Source organism: Podarcis raffonei, chromosome 10 (assembly GCF_027172205.1).
Source record: "Podarcis raffonei isolate rPodRaf1 chromosome 10, rPodRaf1.pri, whole genome shotgun sequence".
NCBI classification, from domain to species: domain Eukaryota; kingdom Metazoa; phylum Chordata; class Lepidosauria; order Squamata; family Lacertidae; genus Podarcis; species Podarcis raffonei.
In genome coordinates, this window is record NC_070611.1 from 69,815,389 (window position 1) to 69,830,886 (window position 15,498).

The following is a 15,498-nucleotide window of genomic DNA, read 5'->3' on the forward strand; positions in this document are numbered from 1 at the left end:
GTCATGTCTTATGTTTTATGAGGGAATAAGGGGGAAAATAAGGGACACAGGTGGCGCTGTGGGTTAAACCACAGAGCCTAGGACTTGCCAATCAGAAGGTCGGTGGTTCGAATCCCCGTGACGGAGTGAGCTCCCGTTGCTCGCTGCCTACTCCTGCCAACCTAGCAGTTTGGAAGCATGTCACAGTGCAAGTAGTTAAATAGGTACCGGTCCAGTGGGAAGGTAAACGATGTTTCCGTGTGCTGCTCTGGTTAGCCAGAAGCGGCTTAGTCATGCTGGCCACACGACCCAGAAGCTGTACGCCGGCTCCCTCAGCCAATAAAGCAAGATGAGCGCCGCAACCCCAGAGTCAGCCACAACTGGACCTAATGGTCAGGGGGGCCCTTAACCTTTACCTTTAAGGGGAAAATACCAGAACAGTTATTATAGAGGCTTTAGCGAGCCTGAGCAAACGCATCCGCTGTGAGTTTAAGAAGGGGAATGTTACTCTGCTAAATTGTGAACTTGTTAACACAAGTTGGAAAAGGATATAATCAGACAATATATCCTCTCCTGCATCCCTGAACATTCCCACAGGAAGAAGGGAAAGGCCATAGCTCAGTGCTAGAGCATCCAGCTTGTATGCAGAAAGTTGCATGTTCATTCCCTCGTGTCTCCAGGTTGGGCTGGCAGCGGCTCCTGCCTGACATCCGGGATAGCTGCTGCCAGTCAGGGTGGACAGTCTTGAGCAAGACGGGCCAATAGTCTGACTCGGTATAAGCCAGCTTCCTATGTCCCTATGCAACGGTTCCATGACGCACTCCACATGCTCCCACACCACAAACATACATCGCCTTCAGATGTAGCTAAATATCAGCTAACACTGCTACAAGGCTTTAGCAAGCTTTCCATTTGTTTATCTGGAAGGAACTCATCTGCTGTTGCTGGAGCATTACATTTCCATCAAAAGCATGTGCCTCTCCGCGTTTAGATCACTTTCCCGTGTCTACATAATTTAGGGGCATACGCCTAGAGGGGAAAGAAGGGGGGCGGGGGACGTTAACAGCCAGGTTTCAGTTGTAGCTCGAGACACACATCAACACAACCCAGGATTCCAACACTGCTGGAACGCAGAGAAAAAGGATAAGCTTGAAGTGGGAGGTGGAGGGGAAGAGGGGTACTCTTCTGATATATAGGTAAAGGTAAAGCGCACAGAAACACCGTTTACCTTCCTGTTGGAGTGGTACCTATTTATCTACTTGCACTTTGACGTGCTTTCGAAGTGCTAGGTTGGCAGGAGCAGGGACCGAGCAACGGGAGCACACCCCGTTGAGGGATTCGAACCGCCAACCTTCTGATCAGCAAGTCCTAGGGTCTGTGGTTTAACCAACAGCGCCATCCGCATCCCAAATTGCTCCCTACTTTCCTCATATAAGCGAATGACTGGCATTTGGAAGTATCAGGCAAAAACCAAGGCGCTGCGTTTAAGACTTTCTTGGTGAGGGTGAGCAAGCCTGCTTCCTGCCCCTAATGCAGCACTCGCCAATGACGTTTCTGCAAGATTGTACCCAGGTGTGTGATGTGCTTGCAAAGGGCATCTGAACAATGGGCCCCCAGAGATGCAGTGCACCCAGCCAAGAGCCCTTACAATGCAGGATAGTGGCAGGCATTCCAGTCGGTAGAGCCTGAGACTCACAATGCCTTGATCATGGGTTCGAGCCCCACATTGGGCAAAAGATGCCTGCATTGCAGGGGGTTGGACTTGATGACCTCTGTGGTCCCTTCCAACTCTACAATTCTGTGATTTTGCTAGTTTATGCTGCGTATATATCAGAAGATGGGACGCAGGTAGCGCTGTGGATTAAACCACAGAGACTAGGACTTGCCAATCAGAATGTCAGTGGTTTGAATCCCCACGACGGAGTGAGCTCCCGTTGCTCGGTCCCTGCTCCTACCAACGTAGCAGTTCGAAAGCACGTCAAAGTGCAAGTAGATAAATAGGTACCGCTCCGGCGGGAAGGTAAATGGCATTTCTGTGTGCTGCTCTGGTTCGCCAGAAGCGGCTTAGTCATGCTGGCCACATGACCCGGAAGCTGCATGCCGGCTCCCTCGGCCAATAAAGAAAGATGAGCGCCGCAACCCCAGAGTCGGCCACGACTGGACCTAATGGTCAGGGGTCCCTTTACCTTTAGGGAGCAATTTGGTGGCCGCATTATTGGAGTGGGTGCAAAGTTGCTCTTGGGGAGCCCAGCCCTGAATCAAGTTTGCTCCTTGCATAGTTGCATCCTGGGAACTGGGATAAATGGATGGATGGATGGACAAAAAGACACACCCAGTGCGTATCTTCTATGAAACTCATGCAGGGCCCCTAATCCTGGAGGGGACCCAGAAGCACATTTAAAATGTTGGGGTCTAGTAGATCCAATTTGAGGGGCATGACTCAAATTAATTAATTGTTTTGTTGTATATATTTCAACAATCCCAAAGTTTGGCAGTCAGTAGCACAGTCGTTCTAAAAGTGTGGCGATCTGTCGTGGAACAACCCCATTGAAGAAGATGATGTGGTCCTCTTCTCATAAACAAAAATTGGCTTAAAAAGATTGATAAGCGAATTCTCAGTGTATTGCCAGAGAGAACACCTGGTTGTAAATTGTCAGGAAACCTAAGTTATGGTTTTCTCAAGGCCCAACAGTTGGATTATGGACAATCAGCCAATCGAACAGGTCAACGCTTTCAAATATTTGGGCCTTATCTTCCAGTCCACGGGGTCATGGGGAGCACACCAAAAATGTGCAAAAGAAAAAGCATCCCAAAGTGCCAAGACTTTGACTTGCTTTTTCCATACAAAGGGTGGCAAACATATACCATCAGCCCTAGAAGTCTTCCAAGCTAGCAAAACACAAAATACAGGGCTCAGATTTGGACGGGTAACCACCTTAGCACTTTGGAAGCTGAGAGGGGTTACCCAAACATCATTGCTGGTTACAAAGGGGCCCCCATGACACGTCAAGCTTCAGGGTTCCAAAAATGTAGGTCCACCACTGGGCACAGCTCTAGTACAACAAACACAGTATGGCAGCTGGTGCGCAGGTGGTATAGTGCGAAGGCCTGAAGACTGCCAAGGCAACAAAAGTGGGATACAGCACCCCCACTGCTCACCGCACATAAAGTGGTTGTGCAAACTCACACCCACCCCATCAGATTCCTGCAAGGAATGCCAGTGTCAGAAATTGACAGCTGGCTTTGCCCTCCCTGTAGAGTCCCTATAAGTGTGGCACTTCAAATTTCCTTGCAGATGTAATGTGCTTACACAGGGGGAAGAAACCCTGAAACATTGCATACAATGGACTCTGTTGGGGACAGAGGCTGAACCTGCTCCTTGACCTCTGGTGACCTAAGCCATTGAGGAACAAGCTTGTCTCTCCTGGGTTCTGTTGCTTGGTCACTCTCCGGTGTGACGGAGCCAAGTCTGAAGGTTAGGTTGAGAGGCATTGATCTGCAGGGATTTGAAACCAGATCTTCCTCATCTAAGGCCAAAACAGCAACCATGAGCCCAGTTGGATCCCCAGAGGTTGTTGTACTACAGTTCCCATCATCCCTGGCTGCTAGCTAAGCTGGCTGGGGGTGATGGATGTTGTAGTCCAACAGCATCCAGGGACCCACAGATGGAGAATGCCACACTAGACCTCACTGGGCAAAATGAAGATAGCCTTTTTCATTCACATGCAGTTGATAAGAGTCTAAATATCTTTTCGAGGGCTGTAATGGTGCACATGGTCAAACTGCTTAAAATCCCATTGCTTTCTACAGGGTTCAAGAAGCCCAACTGTGCACAGAATCACAGCCAAGGGGGTGGCAAACCTTTATCACCTCCAGACCCTGAGTGGCCTCTACCTTCAAGCCATGGAAATGGCATATGACCAAAATCCCATTGTTTTGTATGGGATTCAAAGAGCTTAACTCTACGCAGAATCGCAAGCCAGGGAGGGATGCTAAGCTTGCCAGCTGCAGACTGATAGAGGTTCGGCACCTACAAGAATAGAACAAGCAAGGGAAGTCTACCACGTGTTGCTGCTTCTCAGCACTTGATGGGGAGTGTTAGACCTCTTGGATTCTCAACTCAAGTCCAGGAGCCATCTTGGGGAATCTGTGCTTGAAAACCCAGCAGAGGGCTACCTGGCCCTGACAAAATCCAGAGAAGTTTGGTAGACACATTACACAGCATTCAGGGTTGCTAGATGATTAATGTCAGTGGAGCAAGGACCCCCAGTCAATGCAAACAGGCATTGCTTAGATATTGCCATAACACAACAAAGTAAATTATGTCTGTGATGTTTTTTTCAGGGCGGGGTGGAGCTTATCATTTTGCCTTTAGAGTGAGAACATAAATGCACACTGGGGAAAAAGTACATAAATGTTTATACCATGTAATTAACTAGAGCACATTGCAATCAAAGTTAAGTCTCATTGACTTCAATGAGAAAGTTAAATACATTTTTTTAAAAATCCATTTAAAGCAACGAGAATTTGAAATACAAGCTGGGTCATTCTCGTAGTATATGGCACTGTGTATCATCTTCATGTTTTCCCAATGGTAATAATTCTTATAGAGTAGCCAAGCAACCACCCTGAAACTCTTCCCCAACCATAGGAACCAACTCCTAGGGGTTGAGGTCCCTTTGCCCCCACCAATAAAATATTTGAGGGGGTCACCCCCAAAAAAGTTGATGGACATTGCTATTCAAATGGTATAGATGAGCCCTGTCATGTGATCAGTTATGTGGTGTGGGGCTTCCCTGCCCCTCCCAATATTTTATTCAAGCTGGCACCCTTGCCCCCAACCCTGCCATTCCAACATGTGCCCGGGTTGATTATGGCCATTCGCTGGCAAGGAGAAAAGCACTCATCATATGCTCGGTGGCACCTGCTTTCAGCTAGCTATAAATCACCTGTTCCTAAACGGTGCTTTGGCATTGAATGAGCCCTCTCTCAAATGAAGTCCTTGATTTTCAGGATATATTGAGAAAATATGACAATAGAGAAACATGCAAGCTGTAAACACACTGTCTTCTCTTCCTGATGATGAATTATTAGTCAGATGAAAGATGGAGATACAGGATGGAGATGGATAGAGAGGCAGAAAATGGTCCAGTGCGATACAGCATTATAGCTCAACTTGTCTTCATGTACTAAGCCATAAGCTCACTGAGAGGCCTTCAGCAAATCATTCAACACAACGTTTTTTTTATTATTCTGTAAAGAAACCCCCCTGGAGAGATTCGCAAGACACCAAAGAAACATCAGCCTCTCTTTCTGCCTCCAAACCCCTCTTCAAAAGTCAGCCCCTCCACGACATCTGCGGCTTAACCCTTTAATCCTCCTCTGCAACTGAAACAAAGCTTAAATATGTGTCCCCAGATCTGGCCAACTTCATCTCCCTTTCCAACTTTCCCTTTGCCATCTCCCTCACTTTCAAAATTTATACTGCAGCCTCCTTGGGGCAGGGACCTGGCTTATTATTATTATTATTATTATTATTATTATTATTATTATTATTTCCCTGCAAAAAAAAAGGCTGTATGCACTGCTCACGCCTTATGAACAAGCACAGAATCAACTGTAGTACAATGGAATGCCGGATCAATTTGGACTTTGCAGGAAGAGAGTCAAAGGAAGGGTAGACAGGAATCAAACTTCTATTACACAGACCATCCTTGACAATTCCAAAATGCAGCCTGCATTGCACTGTGACATTCTGGCCCCCTACTCCCAACACGGATTGCTTTTTAAACAAAAAAAAAAAACCCCTCAAAAAACGGGCTACCCATATTGCCACCTCCTCCTGCTGCTTTCTCTGCATCTCACCCCTCCATCTGTAAAATGGGCACATCAGCGTCCTGCATCATAGGGTTGCTAGGACAATGACGGAGAGAGCACTATAGGTACGGCAGGAATGATTTGAGGAGGAGATTGGTAAATGGGCATTGGCCAACAGCTAGCCCCTTTCCCTCTTCCAAACCCCACCCCCTAAAAGCTGATCGTCTCCCATGTGTGATGTTGCAGCCCGAACCGAAAACGAACCCCGCAGGACCTCAGAGGCTGAACCGTTTCTAATGCCGGGAGCTTGGCCGACGAAAGCCTACAAACCTCAAACGCCTGAGCTCTGCTGAGAGTCACTTCGCACGGGCAACACATGAGTGTGTGCAGCCACGGCCACCTAAACCCAGAGCCTGTCAAACCTTCAGATTTTAAACTGTGGCACCCACCCTCCGCTTTAATTCCAGAAGAAGAGATGGAAAGGCTCGGCGCTGTCTGAGAACACCAGCCTGGGAGCCTTCCTGTGGCTATTCCCGGGTCAGTGGTGTCCGCACCTGTCCGAAGGCAGTTCTGCTTATTCCCGGGGCACGACATCTGCCGGGTTGAGCCGGGGATGGTGCAAAAGAGACGCCAGGATCGAACCGCTGGCACACGTGGAGCTTCGTCCACGCTCCCCGCACTGATACCAGCTTTTGAGGGGGGTCAGAAACCCAGGAAAAGAATATCTCTGGGCAAACCAAACCCATACACCTGCTGCCAAAAGGTGAGGATGGGAGATTAGTGGAGAGACAAGCGCCTTTCCTTTCTCTCCCCTAGAAAAGTTCATTCCCTGAAATAGACAAGATAGCATAGGGCGGAAGGAGAAAGAAGATGTAACATTTGCAAAGTCCGGTCGTCTCTTACGGGGCCTGAGCAATGCCAGCAAAAAGGCACCAACCCGCCTGGTACCGGCTTCTCCGGCGGGCTCTGCTGAGGAGGGATAGGTGTCGGAAGTTGGGACGGGGTTTGGGGAGGCTGGAGAGAGCTCTTCGCACCTCTAAATGATCCAAGGCCCATAACGAGAAAGCTATGGACGGTGTCCACTGAAAGGTGGGAGAAGAAGGGGCGAAAAAACCTAGCAATTTGGAGCAAACGCACGCACACTTTTCGCAAGGTGCCCACAGCCTCGGCTCTGCTTTCCTTGAACACCTGCCTGCCATCCTCAGCGAAACTTGTCTGCTTAGAAGATCGGGGGTGGGCTTGGGTGGTTGGTGGCGGCGGAAGGGGGCTTGTTCAATAGTTGTCTTACACACAGACTGGCACAAAGTCCTCGCAAGCCAGACGCCAACCTCAGTGTCACGTCTTAACGCGCGAGCGCTGCTGATACCCAAGAGCATTCTTCTCTCTCTCTCTCCATCTCTCTCCAATATAAAGGCAACCCTCGTATAGTTCATTCATTCTGAAGCCAAACTCGCTGAGCTCCGTGGATAACCCACGCTGGTTTTTCGCACGAACCCCAGTCTTCCTTTGGAGAGCTGTTCCACAGTCGACTCTCCCCTGCTTCCTTTCCTTTTAAGTTCGGTTCAGCACCTCTGCCACCCCCATGCAGGCGCGGGAGGCGAGGGCAGGGTGTGTAAGGAAGCCGAAAAAGACTTTCCCTTCTCTTCGCCCCCCTCCCCTCCCCATCGCCCCATTCCACAGACAGGATCGTTCTTCCACCCCATCACCGCCCTATCAGGGCAGGTGCATGGGCTCTGGCCGACCCAAACCCCCTGGCGCGAAGGAAGGGGGGCAAATTCGGGGGCGGGGGGCGGGATGGGAGATGGGGAGTTCCGTACCTGGAAAGGCTGGTGATGATTCCCCCCCACCTCCCCGCCGTCCTCCTTGCTTCTCTCCTCCCCACACACGTTTGCTCAGCACAGGCGCCGCATTGACACTGCAGATGGTGTCTCGGTGTGTGTGTGTGTATGTGTGTGTGTGTGTATGTGTGTGTAATATATATATATCTCACATACATTGTGAGTGTGTGTCTGCCTTCCTTTCTCTCCATCCCTTGCATGCATTGCATCCATACATTTATTTGCCCAAAAAAGGAGCCTTAAAAAAAAAGCAGATTAAAAAAAATTAATACTGTATGCCTTTACCTCTGCACTGGTCCAGCGGGCGCTTTTCCTCTCCCGCTCCCTGTCCAAGGTATTTGCAACACCTCCTCCAGGAATCAGCCAGCAGGTGGAGAGGAATCGGCTACTGGGCTTGCAACAAACACCCTCCTCCAAATATATGTGTGTGTTTTAAAAGCAAAAAAAAAAAAAAGGTGGAGGGAACAGCTTCTTCTTTTCCTTCTTCCTCCGTGCCCCCCTCCCCGCCTGCCCGCCCGACCCGGCGACTCGCTCCCAGCCGGGCACGGGGCTGGATCCCGCGGCGCCCCCGGGTGCCCGTCTCACTCTGGCATCTCCGCAGCGCCTGGCTCGGCTTCTCCGCCTCCTCCTCCGTGCCCGCCCGAGAGAGGAGCGCCCACTGCGGCGACTGCCTCTGCCACCGCCGCCACCGCCGCCGCTGCCTCCTCCGGAAAGCTCCCGCTCCGCTCGGCTCGCCTGCTTCCCTCCTCGCCCGGGAGGCGGCGGATCCTCGGCTGCAGCCCGGCGCTCAGAGCTCCACCCTGCATGCACGAGACCCGGCGGGCTTGCAGGTTTTCCTTTGCACAAGAAAAAAAAAACCCCACGCTGGCAAAAATAAATAGAGATTTCTCTTTCAAGGGAAAAATCCCTGCTTAGCAACGAACCGGCCACTCGCCCCGTTGGCAAAGCGCATCAAAGGGCGCGCGGAGGCTGCGGCTGCGGCTTCCCTTGCAAAGGGAGCTCCCGGCGGAGTCTCGGGCTGGCTGCTGCTGCTGCTGCTGCTGCTTCGCCGCCGCCCCCCTCCGGGCTCATGGCTTTTCTGCAACCGCCCTGGGGGGTGTTTTTTTGGGTGGTGCTGGGGGTCAGGAAGAGGCAAAAGGGGGGGAAGGTGCTGGTCCAGGCGGGCGGGCGAGCGAGCGGCGGCAGAGGCTGCAGGAAAGGTCCAAGGGGTTTCTGCTGCTGGTGGGTGCTTGGCTTGCGCGCCTCTCCGCCGGCCAGCTGGGCGGAAAGTTTGCCGGAGCTGCGGGAGGCGCTGCAGCCGCTGTCTGTTGGCGAGGAGGCGCCGGGCGCTGCGGCGGGTCTCGCTGCTTCTGCCGCGGCCGCTGCCGCCTCTTCGCCACTGAGGCTCTGGCGCTGGCGCTGCGTCCTCGCGCGCTCGCTTCCTACTCACTACTGACATCTAGGATCTCCAAGCTGATTGGGCTAATTGCGCGAGCTCGTTGCCAGCTACGGCCGGGAGGCGGGGGGTGCTGGGGTGGGTGGGGGTGAGGGTGGGGGCTTGGGGAGAGGGAGAAGATCTTCCAGCCAGCAAAGGCTGGCGACGCACATGCTGCTGCTGAATGCGCGCTGGTGGATGGATCGTCGACTGGGGCAAGGTCCCCCAGAGGTCATCCAGACTGACCCTCTGCGACGCAGGGGTCGCAGCTGAAGAAGCCCTGGCACTCCGGCAGGGAAGGGGGCACTCAAGCTCTGCTTGAGATGGATGGAGAGGCCGCCCCCTTGCGAAGGGGGTTCGTTCCGCGGCGGAGTGGTTCCTGTTCTGTAACGCTCTCTCGCACAAAAAGTCGTCGATGGGTTTTCCATTGGGTCATGACAGCTCTTTGGAACCTCTAGGTTCACGCGCAGTGTAAATCTGAATGGCAGAGGCTGAGGCAAAGAAAGCGCAGGTCTTCCCTTCCCCACGTGTGGGTTCTTTTGGAAACATTGGCTTGCCCCTCCTTGGAAACAGAATTCCAAAAGGGGTGGGTCCGCAGTCCGATCCAGCAGCATTCTCTTACGAATTAAAAAGTGGGCTTTTCCTAATTCAACTGGCAGGGGAATATGCAAACTTTTGAGCCACACCGGAGTCTTCTTCACATGGCGGGGGGGGGGGGGCATCCTTCCTGATGAAGAGTTCTGTGAAACCTGAAAGCTCTCCTCCACACTCATATGGATTGGACCAAGAAGTGCTGCTTCTGTAATCTGCTATCAGGCAGATGCTTCTGGACAGCTCCTCCAAGGCCAACTTTTAGGTGGAGACTTTTGGTTTTGGACTTTACAGATCAACCCTGTAAGCCTGACTCAGTAGCTGAGTACAGTACAGTGGACACTCGGGTTGTGAACGTGATCCATGCGGGAAGCATGCTCGCAACCCGCAGTGTTTGCAACCCACAGTGGGTCGCGATTCGGCGCTTCGGCGCATGCGCAAAGCGCGATTTAGTGCTTCTGCACATGCACAAGCGCCGAAACCCAGAAATAACCAGTTCCTGTACTTCTGGGTTCGGCGCAGTGCACAATCTGAAATTGCACAACCCGAAGCGTCTGTAACCTGAGGTATGACTGTATAAGTAAATGACACATAGAACCAATAGGGTTTCTTCTGATAACCCTGGTAGATTAGGGAGACGCCATCCGTGGACATACTTTGCCTTGATTTCACCAAGGCTTTTGACAAGGTCACCTAAATCCATGGGTGAAGGTGGCATAGACTATGATCTTGGGTGGCATGCAGTAAGGGCTCAGTCCTTCCAAACTGTCTTGAACCTCCAAGCGTTTGGGTGTGACATATACATGCAAACAAGCAAACTGCCCTGCTTATGGGCTTCTCAGCAGCATCCAGCTGGCCATGGGAAACAAAGGATGCCCTTTGGAGGGCTTTTCTAACATCGTTAAATAAGACGAGTGGCCTGTCTGGATAGGAGACCATCTCAGAGCCCTATACGCTTGTGCACGGTAAGGCATAAAAGCCATGCATCAAATCATAGCACATGTGGCCATTCCCTTAGAGGAGAACTGATGGCGTTTTTCTTTTCTTTTTTGGAAGCAACTTAAAAAAATAAATATTTTCTTGTGTAATAAAAAAGTACCTATAACTTTTTAGGTAGAGAGTGGTCCTCATATCTGAGGAGGCCAGTGTCCCATTGGGATTGGTGGAGTAGAAGTCAGGGAGACCAGCCATAGGTGCAGCCAGAACCTATAGCAGAGTGTTGTCCCGACAGAGTCAGGACCCTCTGACTGGCTGTAAGTAAGACATCAGGCAGGTGAGAGTTGGTTGATGGCAGGTTGAGGCTGGGGTTGCAGTGCTCCATTTGCCTCCACTGCTACAGGCAGATGACTCCTGCCTTTCCCCAGTCCCTACGCACAGATTTCCAAAGCACCACCCACACCGTTCCATTACCATTCCTCTCCACAGAGGCAGCACACTTCATATTTTGCAACAGCATTAGGTAACACATGAACACACTTGCCCGGTTGCCCCTATCCAGAAAGGTGGAAGAGAAACTATGTCTGATCCACACACAAAACAGTTAAGCCGGTGGGCAGGTTTAAGCAGGTTTATTGCACAAAACCAATATGAGCTCAAGTATCTATCTGAGTGCTGCAGTTTGGACCAGTCCGTTAAACTCAATGAGACAAGACTGATTTAAAGACGATGGCTTCAAGATTTGTTGGTTTGGGGGTCACAATAAGGGAAGTATCTGGATTTTGGAGACCCCTGGGTATAGGGCAGTATATAAATTCAACAGCAACAACAACAGAAAGGAGGATTAATTTTTATTTTAATATTTGCAAGCCCTTTCTGCATTCTGAACTAAGCTCCTGGCTGACCAATGGTGGACTCATTTCTCTGACTACACTAATTCAGTTCTCTTTTGGTGCAAAAGTTACTGGATTTAACCGGTGGGGTCTACAATTTTAGGGAGTTAGAACAGTTGACAAATGGAAGCTTATCTGGAAAGAGGATAATCCTGTCACCACAACTTTGGCAGAAGATGGGTCCCCTGTACCCATCTCTCATTAATTTTTATTTTATTTTAATTACGTTGCTGAATTGGACGATTATGGAGGATTTGAATGGAGTGTGATTTCCGGTTTGTGGATGGCAGCCATCTAGAGACCAGGGGTTTAGATGCCTTAAGAGGCAGTCAGAGGTACCCTGGAACGATGTCCTACACCATGGGTAGGCAAACTAAGGCCCGGGGGCCGGATCCGGCCCAATCACCTTCTCAATCCGGCCCGTGGACAGTCCGGGAATCAGCGTGTTTTTACATGAGTAGAATGTGTCCTTTTATTTAAAGTGCATCTCTGGGTTATTTGTGGGGCCTGCCTGGTGTTTTTACATGAGTAGAATATGTGCTTTTATTTAAAATGCATCTCTGAGTTATTTGTGGGGCATAGGAATTCATTCTTTTTTTTCAAATATAGTCTGGCCCCCCACAAGGTCTGAGGGCCAGTGGACTGGCCCCCTGCTGAAAAAGTTTGCTGACCCCTGTCCTACACCTTCCCCTAGCAATATGTTGGGTTTGGTTCCTTCCTTCAATGTATCCTTGCTTTCACATAAAGTAAAGAACTCGATTTTCTCTGAGAATTTTAACCATATTGACCAAACATGTAATCAGTACCATGCTATTCCCTGTACCTGCTATTTTCTCTAATATATTTTTTCTCTCATTCACACACACACACACACACACACTTTTAAACATACAGGAAAAAGCATAAAATGAGAAATAAGAAAGAAAATGAATAAGAAAGCAAACAAGCAAAGAGATAAGAATAATAACAGAATAAAGAGAAAGAGATAAGTAAAAGCGACTTCCAACCATCCACCCCTGTCAATCGTGTCTGCAAGCGTTCCTCAAAATAGTCCAATGTTCAACCCAGAGTAATATCCAGTTATTCCTCCCTCCTTTTCCCTTCCATCCAAGACGTCCAAAAGAGGCTCTCCAATTATCGTTATATGTAACGATCAGCCACAATCTTCCTACCACCTGCTATTTTCTCCAGCTGGGATCAAGAATATAACAAACTCAACTTCATATGGTTGAAGTCCTGAATACAAGAGCAGTGCTGGATCTCACCAAAGGCCCATCTAGTCAAGAATCCTGTTTCCCAAGGTGACCAACCAGAAGCTGATAGGAAGCTCACCTTCATGACATGCATGTAATCTCCTTCTCCTTCACCTGTTTGTGATCCCCCAGGAAATGCTACTCTGAGGCCTGTGGCTTCCGATCCTACAGGTAGTACATAATGAGGATGAAGGAGAATTTTGTCCAGCCTGCGTATTCAAGCAAGCTGATGTACACCTCCCAGACTTGGGTGGAAAAGTAATTGTCCTTGTATAAAGTAAGTAATAAATGTTGGAAATGTAAAGAAAAAGAAGGATCTTTTTATCACATGTGGTGGGAATGTAAGAAAGTGGAAAGCTTCTGGGAAATGATATATAATGAGATGAAAAAGATGTTGAAATATACATTTATTTAAAAAATCAGAAGCATTTTTACTTGGCATTGTAGGGGAGGACATTAACAGACAGGACAATAAATTATTTTTATATGCAACAACAGCAGCAAGAATATTATTGTTGTTGTTTAGTTGTTTAGTCGTGTCCAACTCTTCGTGACCCCCTGGACCAGAGCATGCCAGGCACTTCTGTCTTCCACTGCCTCCCGCAGTTTGGTCAAACTCATGCTGGTAGCTTCGAGAACACTGTCCAACCATCTTGTCCTCTGTCATCCCCTTCTCCTTGTGCCCTCCATCTTTGCCAACATCAGGGTCTTTTCCAGGGAGTCTTCTCTTCTCATGAGGTGGCCAAAGTCTTGGAGCCTCAGCTTCATGATCTGTCCTTCGAGTGAGCACTCAGGGCTGATTTCCTTCAGAATGGAGAGGTTTGATCTTCTTGCAGTCCATGGGACTTTGAAGAGTCTCCTCCAGCACCATAATTCAAAAGCATCAATTCTTCGGCGATCAGCCTTCAAAAATGGAAACAAGAAGAACTGCCAATGAAAGAAGAGTGGCAGATGAAATTAATGGACTGTGCAGAATTAGATAAGATGACAGGAAGGATTCAAAAGCTGTGGGACCAGAGATTCTTACAGGACTGGAGTAAATATTTGAATTATTTGAAAAGCAATTGTAATAAACAGATTACGCTAGTAGGACTGCAAGAAGTTTTGTAAGGAGGATTATGTGAAATATTGCAATGAAGACTATGAAGAGAGTTATTAGTTAAGGACAATTAAAGGTAATAGAGAAATTAAGAAATGTAGACTAAGTGATAAAGGCTGAAAAATCTTCAGATGCGGTTGATGGAAGTCCAAAACATTGTATAAGATAAGAAAATATGTTAAATGACAGTTGGAGTGGTATGTTAAAATTGTGTGTGTGTGTGTGTATGGAAACTTAATTATCCTTTGAATGTTGTGCTTCCCTGGATTTTGTGATGTGGCTCCCAGCTCAAAAAAAAAAAGTGCAAAGACATTTACATGCAAAATACATATACAAATGCATATGTCAAGATAAAACACACATTTAAACATTTTGTGATAAAGAGCAGTATTCAACTTAGCTTTACTGAGAGTAAACCCACTGAAATAAACGGACCTAACTTAGTCACAATTTAATCAGAATAAAACTTGGTATGTTTTTAAATATGTAGTTAACCATTTTCATACAGATTTTAAAAATATATATTGCCAGCTAATTTGGAAATGGAATGGAAGAGATTTATGAATAAACATATGTGAAGCTGGAAATAGACTGATCTATCCACCTCTAGTATATAACCATTGTGACTTGGGGACGTTTGATAGCCTTCTCTTCCTCCATGAATTTGACTAATCCCCCTGTAAAGCCATCTAAGTTGGTGCCCATCACTAAATACTGCGGTAGCAAAACACAAAGTTTAACTATGCAGCGAGTGAAGAAGTACTTCCCTTTTCTTGTCCTGGCGGTCCTACCATACATCTTCATTGGACTACCCCAGGTCAGGGACGGCCCTGCCATTAGGCAGAGTGAGACCTTTTACCTCGGGCAGGAGATGCTGGGAGGCAGGGAGCAGGCAGAACTGAGTGTGGGGAATTCAATTCAGTTTGCATGTAAAGATGGTGAACAGAGCAGAGTATTCCTTGCTTACCAGTGGCCAGCGTCAACTGGTTTGTTTTCATTCCTATTTGTACAATGGTTTCCTGCTTGTGTGGACTGAATGGTGTGAACCATCCTTCCAAACGGTTTGCCATGAACTCTTGACTGTTGGCAAGAGTGGAGCAAATTATGTGCAAAAGTCACACTATTCATTAAAGGCTGGCTGACCATTAATAACAGTATCAAAATAGCACTCTCTGAGCATTTAGAGAAGCTCACATCCAGCTGCCAGCCCTCTAAGAAATGCTTGACCTAATACCAGGCTTTCTTTTTCTTTCATTTAGTAGGAAGAAATGCTGCTTTGCTCCAGGAGAGAATTTTAGGAATGAAGAAAAGGTGCTTGTTTTTAAAAAAATGATTTGTTGCCACAACACCATCACTGGCTATCATGCACAGCAAAACCAACAAAGAAAAACTATGCCCCAAAGAGCTTACATTGTCTAACGTTTGACCATGGGGAGGGGGAGCCTGCAATAAAAAGGGAAATGTGAGCAAATGCAGTTGACTATATGCACGGCCTGATGTTCTGCATATTTACCTGGGAGTAAGCCCAATTTTGAATCCCCGCAACAGGGTGAGCCCCATTGCTCGGTCCCAGCTCCTGTCAACCTAGCAGTTCAAAAGCACACCAGTGCAAGTAGAGAAATAGGTACCACTCCGGTAGGAAGGTAAACAGCGTTTCCATGCACTGCTCTGGTTTTGG

At 48.5% G+C, this 15,498-nt stretch overlaps 1 protein-coding gene across 1 annotated transcript in view; it reads right to left on the minus strand.

Moving 5' to 3' along the window:
* Positions 1-9,031, minus strand: part of PLXNA4 (plexin A4) — a 590,122-nt gene extending 581,091 nt beyond the window's left edge. Inside the window, exon 1 of the mRNA XM_053407170.1 lies at positions 7,920-9,031. The gene's annotated coding sequence lies outside the window, so the exon portion shown is untranslated. The remainder of the gene's footprint in view (positions 1-7,919) is intronic.
* Between the last annotated feature and the right edge of the window lie 6,467 nt (positions 9,032-15,498).